The 8,875-nt window shown below is 42.7% G+C and overlaps 1 long non-coding RNA gene across 1 annotated transcript; it reads right to left on the reverse strand.

Annotated features, from left to right (window-relative positions):
• On the reverse strand, positions 1 to 4,931 carry LOC107184299. The gene is made up of 3 exons (XR_001515122.1): positions 4,469 to 4,931; positions 3,589 to 3,752; positions 1 to 20 (listed from the first exon to the last, which is right to left on the reverse strand). It is a non-coding gene; the product is annotated as an uncharacterized LOC107184299 (long non-coding RNA).
• Between the last annotated feature and the right edge of the window lie 3,944 nt (positions 4,932 to 8,875).

Raw genomic sequence — 8,875 nt, forward strand, 5'->3', positions numbered from 1 at the left:
GTCTATTCCATGCCCTGGTGCTGAAACATACAGACATGAAGTTCTAAGTGCCCTTCCTGATTTTTTGTTTTGTTTTTATTGTTTAAAGTATTACATATGCCTTCCTGAAAATTTGAGGCCAGAGGCCAGAGGGCCTATGTTTTACCAACAAGACCTGCAGGCCTCCTCCACTAAACTTCGTGTTCAGCTTAGTTTAATGTAGATGTGAAATAGGCTGTTTCTTAAAATAAAAGCAACACATAATGCAATCAATTAGGCAATGAAATTTGCCAATGCACCTGTTTTGACTCAAGTTCTGTGAAGCTGAGGGGTGTCTCCGACGCCATTGCTTCTCTTACGTGCTGTCTGCAGGGCGGCGGTAGTGATGGGGACATTGCCTACCATGTCACACTTAGGCGTGGTATTGGAAACAATACCACGTTGCAGCATTTCCGTTGCATGACAAGCATTGCTGATCCTGCCTGTGTTCAGTTATTTGTTCTTCTTAATGTCTTCCTGGTTCTGGTCTGAAACCTTCTGTTGGCACCTGCCGGTGAGATCACCTTGCCGAGTGGATGCCAGGGGCGTGGAAGACAGCCACCAAGGCTGGGCCGGGAGCAGCTGAGGCATCTGCCACTGAGTGCTTCTCTCAGAAATGCTGCTTGGCTAATCCTAATGATGGGACGGAGGCCAGTTTAAAGAAAAATAAAAGCCTCCGTGATAAGAAAACACTGTGTTCTAGTTCGCTGGTAGGCTTGTTTTTCCTTAATGGTACATGGTGTGTCTTATAATCGAGGGCATCTTGGAGTCAGTAAAACAGAATTGTTATGCTCATTTCACAGATGAGAAAGCAGAGACACAATAATGTGACTAAACTTGCTCCAAATCCCAGAGCTAGTAAGTGGCAGAGCCAGAATTTCATCCTGGCTGACTTAGAGTCTAAATACTCAGTTAACCATTGCACAATACTATTCCTCAGCATTCATGCAGCCGCTTGAGGAAGGTGATTGTAGCCTGACTTACTCAATTGGTCAACCAACTGATTCGTCGGGTGCCTACTATGTGCCAGATAGTGTCGTATATTGGAGATAGGTCCAGTGGTGAGCAAAAGCCTGGAGCTACGCTCAAGGAGCGTATAGCTTACTAAGGGAATAGGCCTTAGTCACACAACAACAGGAATAAATGTACAGTTGCAACTGTGCAGTAACAGGAAGGAGAACTGTACAGTGCTATTAAAATGTAAAATGGGGGCCCTTTTTATGATCTGGGAAATCAGAGAAGGCTTCCTGGAAGAAGAGTCCTTTGAGTTCAAGGTAAAGAGGCAAAGACGGTGGAAGGAGGAGCATCCAAGAAAGAGGAAACAGCATGTAAAAAAAGGCCTGGTGGTAGGAAAGAGGTTAGCGCCTTCCCAAACTGGAAAGAAGCCAGAGTGGCTACAGAGTGTGTGTGTGTGTGTGTGTGTGTGTGTGTGTGTGTGTTTTGGGGCATTAGCTGAGAGAAACCATAAAATAAGTGGAGTCTATCTTCTCTGTCCCCTGTCCCACCTTTCTAGAATCTTGCCCCCCTCTTAGCATCCTTTTCTCCATCCACTTCACCACCACCCTTCCTCTACCAGATCTCTAACTTTGAATGGTTCTCAGGATGTTTCTTTCTTTCTCCCCACTCCCTTTCCTAGGAATGTACCTTAAAAAAAAAAGAGTATTGGGAATTTGATGTGTTACCATCGGGTACAACTTGCATTTTAATAAAGACCAGTTGGGAGAGGATAGGCACTGTTTACCAGAGGAAATGAGTAACTATCGGTGTAATTTAGGGAGACTGCCATGCACAAGTTTCTCATAAAACTATAAACACAGGTGACTCGATAAGGAAACAGCAGAGGAAAGTCGGGAAGATCTAATTCTCACCTTGGCATACAGGCTGTTCCTTGTAGCTAATTCTGCTTCTCCCTTCCTCCTGTATCTTGGCTTTCTCTGTACCAAAGAGTGACTGGGTGGATGGCATTCCCAGGCCCAATGAAAGGCATAGACAAGGATGGAGTAATTTCAGTATATTAATTTCCCCCATTGCAGTGCTAACAGTAACAATAACGGCACAGCCAACAATGACTGGATGTTTCCTATCCTTTCCATCCCCAAGCCTTGTAAAAGAAGTTATCAGTAAACTTTCTGGTTAACATAAGCTAAACCTCACTCATTGGGTTCTTTTTACCTGGACTATCTTGAATACACATTTGAGCTGACTTAGAAATGAATGCTAAGAATTCTAAGAAAAAATAATTTGATTAATGTATTTCATAGACTTAGACTTAGCATTGAGGAAACTGGCTCAATTAAAAGAGATGCAGAGCCCTAGTCGGTTTGGCTCAGTGGCTAGAGTGTCAGACCGCAGACTGAAGGGTCCTGTGTTCGATTCTTGTCAAGGACATGTACCTTGGTTGTAGGTTCCACAGCTCTGGTTGGGGTGTGTGCAGGGAGGCAACCAATCGATGTGTCTCTCTCACATCGATGTTTCTGCCTCTTCCTCTCCCACTCTCTCTAAAAATCAGTGGAAAAATATCCTTGGGTGAGGATTAACACACACACACATACACACACACACACAACAAATAAACAAAAAAAGAGAATAAATCTCATTTAAAAAAAACCAGAGAGATGCAGAGATAAAATAGAGAGATGGCATCCTGAGGGTACAGAGCTGAAAGGGAGCTTAAAGACCATGTATTCCAACTTTCTCATTGTACAGGGGGAAAAAAATTACTTCCCAGGTAAAGTAAATTGTCCAAAGCCAGAGAATCCAAGAAAAAGATTTGGGAGGTTGAGGGTGACGTGTTTACAATGAAGAATTTGCTAGATTTAAGTCACATATTAATATGAAATTGCGAGTTTAATGATAGCTATTGCTAAACCAGGAAAGACGAAGATTGGAGAATAGTGTCTATATGGTTGGTGTTCCTCTGCTGAGAGCAGGTGACCCCTCACCCTGAGCTCTTCCCTTGAGCAGCTGGTGAGAAGGGCAACCCCCAGCTCACCCAGCTGTGTTCCCCGTGGTGTGTGCTGTGATTAGACACACACGTGATAGAACATCCTGATGGGAAAGGTGGGACGAATGGTTTTTCCATCAAAATGGTTCTTTACTATTTTAAGAAAGAAGAAACTATGTCTTGATTTCTCTGGTGTTTCTTAGTGCCCAAGCGTAGTCCATCAATTATTTGTGAAAGACAGTGTGCAATCTACCAGTCACTTACAAAGGTTAATTTCTGGTCTTACCCTGCTCTACTGTGGTTAAATATTGTCAGCTTTATGAAAGGCAATAAAACACTGAACATTTTCAAGACTTCAGTCTCTTTGGATGTCTAGCTGATGAATACACTTTACTGCACATTATACTAGAGGCTATTGGAGGCTCCAAACGATGTAAAAATAAATAAATAATGATGAATAAATGAATGAAATAGTTCATAGGCTCAAAGAGATTATAATCTGGCTGGAATAGTAGAAATGAAAACATAATCATTCTTGTCACTATCATTTTTTCTACCCTTGATCACTTGCTATGGACAGGTACCATACAAAACATGTCATGTGCATTATTCCATTTAGTACTTACATTGGCCTTTCGGAGTAGCCATGAGAACCTGGCTCACAGAGGAGAAGACGGAGCCCCAGTGAGGGCTCCCTCCTGGCAGACACTGAGTCATAACCACAAACCCAGGTCTCTCTGACTTTTGAACCTGTGATTCTTCCACCACGCACACTCCCCTCACAGGAAAGCTGTGAAGCAAAACATGATGATTAATTGCGTACCTGATTCATCGGGGCAGAACTGGCCCCAACATGGCGTAGCTCTGTTCTTGGCTGCTGCTGCTATTTATTCTGCCTGCCTTTGGGTTCAGTGTACCAAGTTCTCACCCTCATGTGTGATTTATGTCGGAGCTGATCGTAAAGTATATGGAAGCCATGCCGTGTGTGACTTGTTATGTGTGCAAAAGACAAGATGGAGAATAATGTAGACACCTTTGCTCCTTCCTAGAGATCTAGTTTAGGAATTACAAATGTATTACATTTGAGCACATTTTTTTCCCCCTTCCAAGCCTACATTTCTAGATAGAAATAGAAATGTATTCCTGAGATTAGTTGAAATCTCAGGGTTTCCTGGGCGAGTTGGACAGCAGTCATTCAATAGTTACCAAGATTCTACTAAGTGTGTGGTAGTGTCCTCAGTACTGCATACACACAGATGCAAAGCCATAGCTTTTATAAGTAGGAAGCCGAGTCTCATTGGAGACAGACATAGGATCGCCAAACTTAGCACATAAAAAATAAATATTGAATGAAGCATTCGCTAAAAATTATCCTTTGTCTGAAATTCAAATTTAACTAGGTGCCATGTACTTTATCTGGTAACCCAGGGCAGACATAAACATCCACCGTACCCCACAAAAGATGGTGGCTCCAATGGTTGGGCCCACACAGCACCCTAGACCTACCTGAGGAGGAATGCTTCCCCGTCTGTGATAGCCGATAGCCGGGTAGGCTCACATGGCTGGTTGGGCTGACTTGAAGAAATGATGCCTTTGCTGGGTGATCCTGAATAAGACTTGGTAGGCAGAGCTGGGGGGAGGAAATTCCAGATACAGGGATGAGCACAGAGTTTGAGATAATGGCTAGGGTGCATGGGCGCTGGGAGAAAGGCATAAATGCCATGCGGGTCAGACCATACAGGGCTTTGGCAGGAAGGTGAATGAGTCACCGCTTCATTCTGCCATCAACAGGAAACCATCCAATCTATACTTTTTCTTCTTATTTTTCCATGTTATCAGACTTTGGCTTAGTAGTGCTTCACAAAATGTGAGCCATGGACCAATGTTACGGTGAAAGGTAATTTCAGGGAATAATTCTGATGATTGGGGGTTGCATGGGGAATGCACCATTAAACAACTTTGACTCATGTAGGGAGAAGGTTAATTCTCCCCCCCACCCCCAGTTATAAACTCAATTTTATTTCTTATGTGCACACTTTAAAAAAAAATTAATAGAATTTTAAAGAGCAGTTTTAGATTTAGAAGACATTGAGCAGAGATACAGAGAGTTCTCATATACCCCCTCCTGATTCCTTTTTAATTTTCTTTCAATACTGGTTACTCAAGAAGAGTCTTAATTTGGTGCTATTCTAGCTTTAAAATTTCTATACTAGTAGTAGTTCATTCTGTTGGAGGTGGGGAGAGGGAGGGAGGGAATGAGGTGAGAGAGATAGAAATAGAGATAGAGATGGATAGAGATAGATATAGAGATAGAGAGAGATTATTAGGAGGCGAGAGGGGAGAAGAGGGGGAGGGAAGGACAGAGGAGAGAGAACTGCCTCTGAGTCTTGGACCAGCCACATACCAAGTTGGGCTTCAAAACAAAAATCATTTTGATTTCAATGCATTTTGTTTATTTCAAGTTTTGTTCTGAGAACAATACTCATCTTCCCTTTAACGTGTGGTGATAAAAAGATTTGTTGCCAAAAGATTTGTTCATATTCAAAAGGTGAATAGATGAAGTCCATGATAGCAGAAGTGACGTGGCCCTGAGGCCCTGGCTGAGGCTGCCTTCTCACCTGGTGGCAAGTTCCCTCCGGCCTTTTCCGTGCTGAAGAGTTTCTGGAGAACAGCCCATCTTTTCTGGGAGAATGAGTAAGGATCACCTACCTGGGCAGCAGTGCCTTTTTGGAAATCCGATATGTTGCTTAAACTCTTCCTTCACGGCTTTTCTTTGACCTCTTATTCTCATCGTTACATAGTCCTTTTTTAAAAAAACACATTTTTTTTAACACACTTTAACATTTTTATTGATTGCAGAGAGGAAGGGAAAGGGAGAGATAGAAACATCAATGATGAGAGCTAATCATTTGATCACCCACACTGGAAACTGAGCCCACAACCCAGGCATATGCCCTGACTGGGAATCGAACCATGACCTTCTGGTTCATAGGACGATGCTCAACCACAGAGCCACGCCAGCAGGGCCTTAGTCTGCCATTCTTTAATGCTGTTGTTTATCTACCATAGCTCATGGGTATTGTTATTAAACAAATATATCAATTAATATTATGTGATGTACACATTGAATAATTCATTCAAAGAAAACTTGAATATCTGCATATATATATTGTACATAGTATTGAAATTCTACTATTTATAATTTTTTGTAATTTCAGTCTAATTAATAAAGACTTATCTCTAAAAACCCATACATAAGCATTTTCTCTAATTACAAAGCATCATTTAAAATTAAGAACTGAAATTGTCTAACTTACAAAGAATCTAGATTATTTGGGCAGATCATCAGTTTTTACTGGTTTTTGAGACAGAGCAAAGTAAATAAGACCAGCAATTTTAAAATATAGTTGGCAGCATTTTTCTGGAGTCACCTTAATGAATTGCTGGCAGTGGAATTGGAATTTCTATTATATAGAGAGAATCAGCCACTAATTCTACTTAATGCCATCATTTCTCTGATTTCCTCTAGCACACCTGGGGTCACATTTGGCCTCAGTCATTTTCTAGCTGTGTGACCTTGGGCAAGGCACTTCATCTCTCTGAACTTGCTTGTAAAATGAGAACAGTATGACCACGGAGTTGCTTGAGGATTAAGTGCTATAGCGTGTGGGATTCTTGAGCCTCAGTATTTATCAGGACCTGCATTGGTAAGTTACTGTGGGCTAAACTCCAGATCTTATTTGCATTTCACCACTTTTTCCGGTCATGGACTTTTTCTGCTCCAGGCTCCAGGTCAGGGCACCACACTGCAGTTAGTGGTCATGTCTCCTCGGTCTCCTCTGGTCTGTGCATGGGCTGGATACCAGGGGGTTAGAGATGAGTGAGAACATGCTCCCATCCTCTGGGGGTGACCCAGTCTAAACATCCTGGAGGCAAAGATAAGCAAGTCAAGGTTAAACAGAGGTCAAACCCACCCCCTGCCCACCCTCTAGGAGCATCGCTCACTCTCTCACCTGTTCTTCTATATCACTTTGCATTTGCATAAAAATTGGTTATTGCCTCTCTCACTGAAATTCCTTCAGCTTCATTCGCAGATGGCTTTCCCCTGCTGAAGTAGTATTTGTACTCTACCCGTCCCTAGGTTAGGCCTGGTGCTAGCATAAAAAACCCTTCGATGAATGATTGGGGGATGAATGAGTGAAGAAACAATTATAACTGAGAGCAAGAAAGGCTCTGAGGAAATCAATGTAAAATGTGTGCTGGGTGGTGACGGTTAGGAGTGGGAGGGAGGAGGTGGAAAAGCTGGGTGAGGAAGAGGTCCTGGAACTGAGAGTGGAGAAGGCCTCAACTTGGCCTGTCTCCTAATTTTGCCAGAACTATCTTTGATTGTGGCCCATAGGAAATGGAGGTGTGGGGGGGGGAGATAGGATTTTAAATTTAGACTGTAATTTGTGACTCCACGAGAGTAAAATGTGGACAATAAGCCAGAACTTTCTAAGCTTGTTAAAGATGCATTCATTGCAGATGAAAGAGCTAGGTGAAGTATTTTGTTATGGTTAAATAACGTTATTATCGTCACAGGAAGGAAATGATACAGTGAGTCTGAATGTATTTTTTTTATTATTATTATTCTTTAATGCAAACTTTGAGAGATGAGAGAACTGTGCTTGGGAGTCAGGAGGCCGGGTGGACATGTTCCGTTGGACTCGTGTACCAGGAAGAAGGAAGGGGCGCTCACGAGGGACTGTGGACTGGAAGCTGACTGCATTTTGGCTGCTGAGCTGCAATGGTCCTGTGGAGGCCGAAAAGGGCCCCAAGGAACTGCAGCCTTTCATTGTGGGCCTTGGAGACGGATGGACCTGGGTGGGAATCCTGACTGCCCGTCTCCTTTGTGATCTTGGGCAGATCAAACGCCGAGTCTATTTCCTGTGTACATTGACAATGCTAAGAACCTATTAGGGACGTTGTGAGTGTAGGAGGGGATGCAAATAGCATATGGCACGAAGAATCGGGTAAATTGTAGTTATGGTTTAGAGTCCTGGAAGTGCAAATTGAGACGTTTTGCTCCAAACCTCTCCAATCGGCTCTTATGTGAGATGAGGGCACCAGGTAAGATGACTGAAAATTTTTGACACTATATTTTGTTAAGTAGTGAGAGTGACTGGTAAAATTTAAGATGGCATTGTTATAAGCCCAGCTGTATTATCTTTCTTCAATCCTTGGTCTCAGTTTTGAAGCCAGACAGCTTGGGGTCTAATATAGATTCACCTGGGAAAACTTGGGCAAGTCATTTAACTATGCTGTGTCTGTCCTCGCCTCTGTAAGAAAACAGGGGTAAAAGTAGTACCTCATGGATATGTAGCGATGTCCTGGAGCCAAATCTTAACCAGCACATAAGAGCCTTTTACGTACATCTTTCCCATACTCTGCAAGTTCAGGTTAGTAGCTTGAAATCTACCAAGTATTTACACTATAGTAATTGGCAATCACTACAAACCAGGACTACGCCCCGCTTCTCCCCCCATCCCCCCCACCCCACACACACACAGCCAGTTGTTAAGTATTTACCAGTACACAGCTACTTACAGGATTGTTGCAGTGGTCAAATGAGGGATAAATGCAAAGGGCTTAGGGTATTGCCTGGCACGTAAGTACATAAATATTTATATACATAAGCCTAGCTGGATATATGTCCTCTTGTCCAATACTTTTTGCTTTAAATTGTTACTTTGTTTTAAAATTTTATGTTTAGTATGGGACACAATATTTTGAGTCTTTCGAACCTCTAGCCCGTCTGGGATCCTTGCCATCCTCACCCCTATCCTTATAGCATGAGCAAAACTGTTTTATCCTGTGATCCTACCCACTGACTAGAGTCTTCTTGAGGCGCAGTCTGGCTGGCCTCTTGAATGG

Source organism: Myotis davidii, unplaced genomic scaffold (assembly GCF_000327345.1).
Source record: "Myotis davidii unplaced genomic scaffold, ASM32734v1 scaffold64, whole genome shotgun sequence".
NCBI classification, from domain to species: domain Eukaryota; kingdom Metazoa; phylum Chordata; class Mammalia; order Chiroptera; family Vespertilionidae; genus Myotis; species Myotis davidii.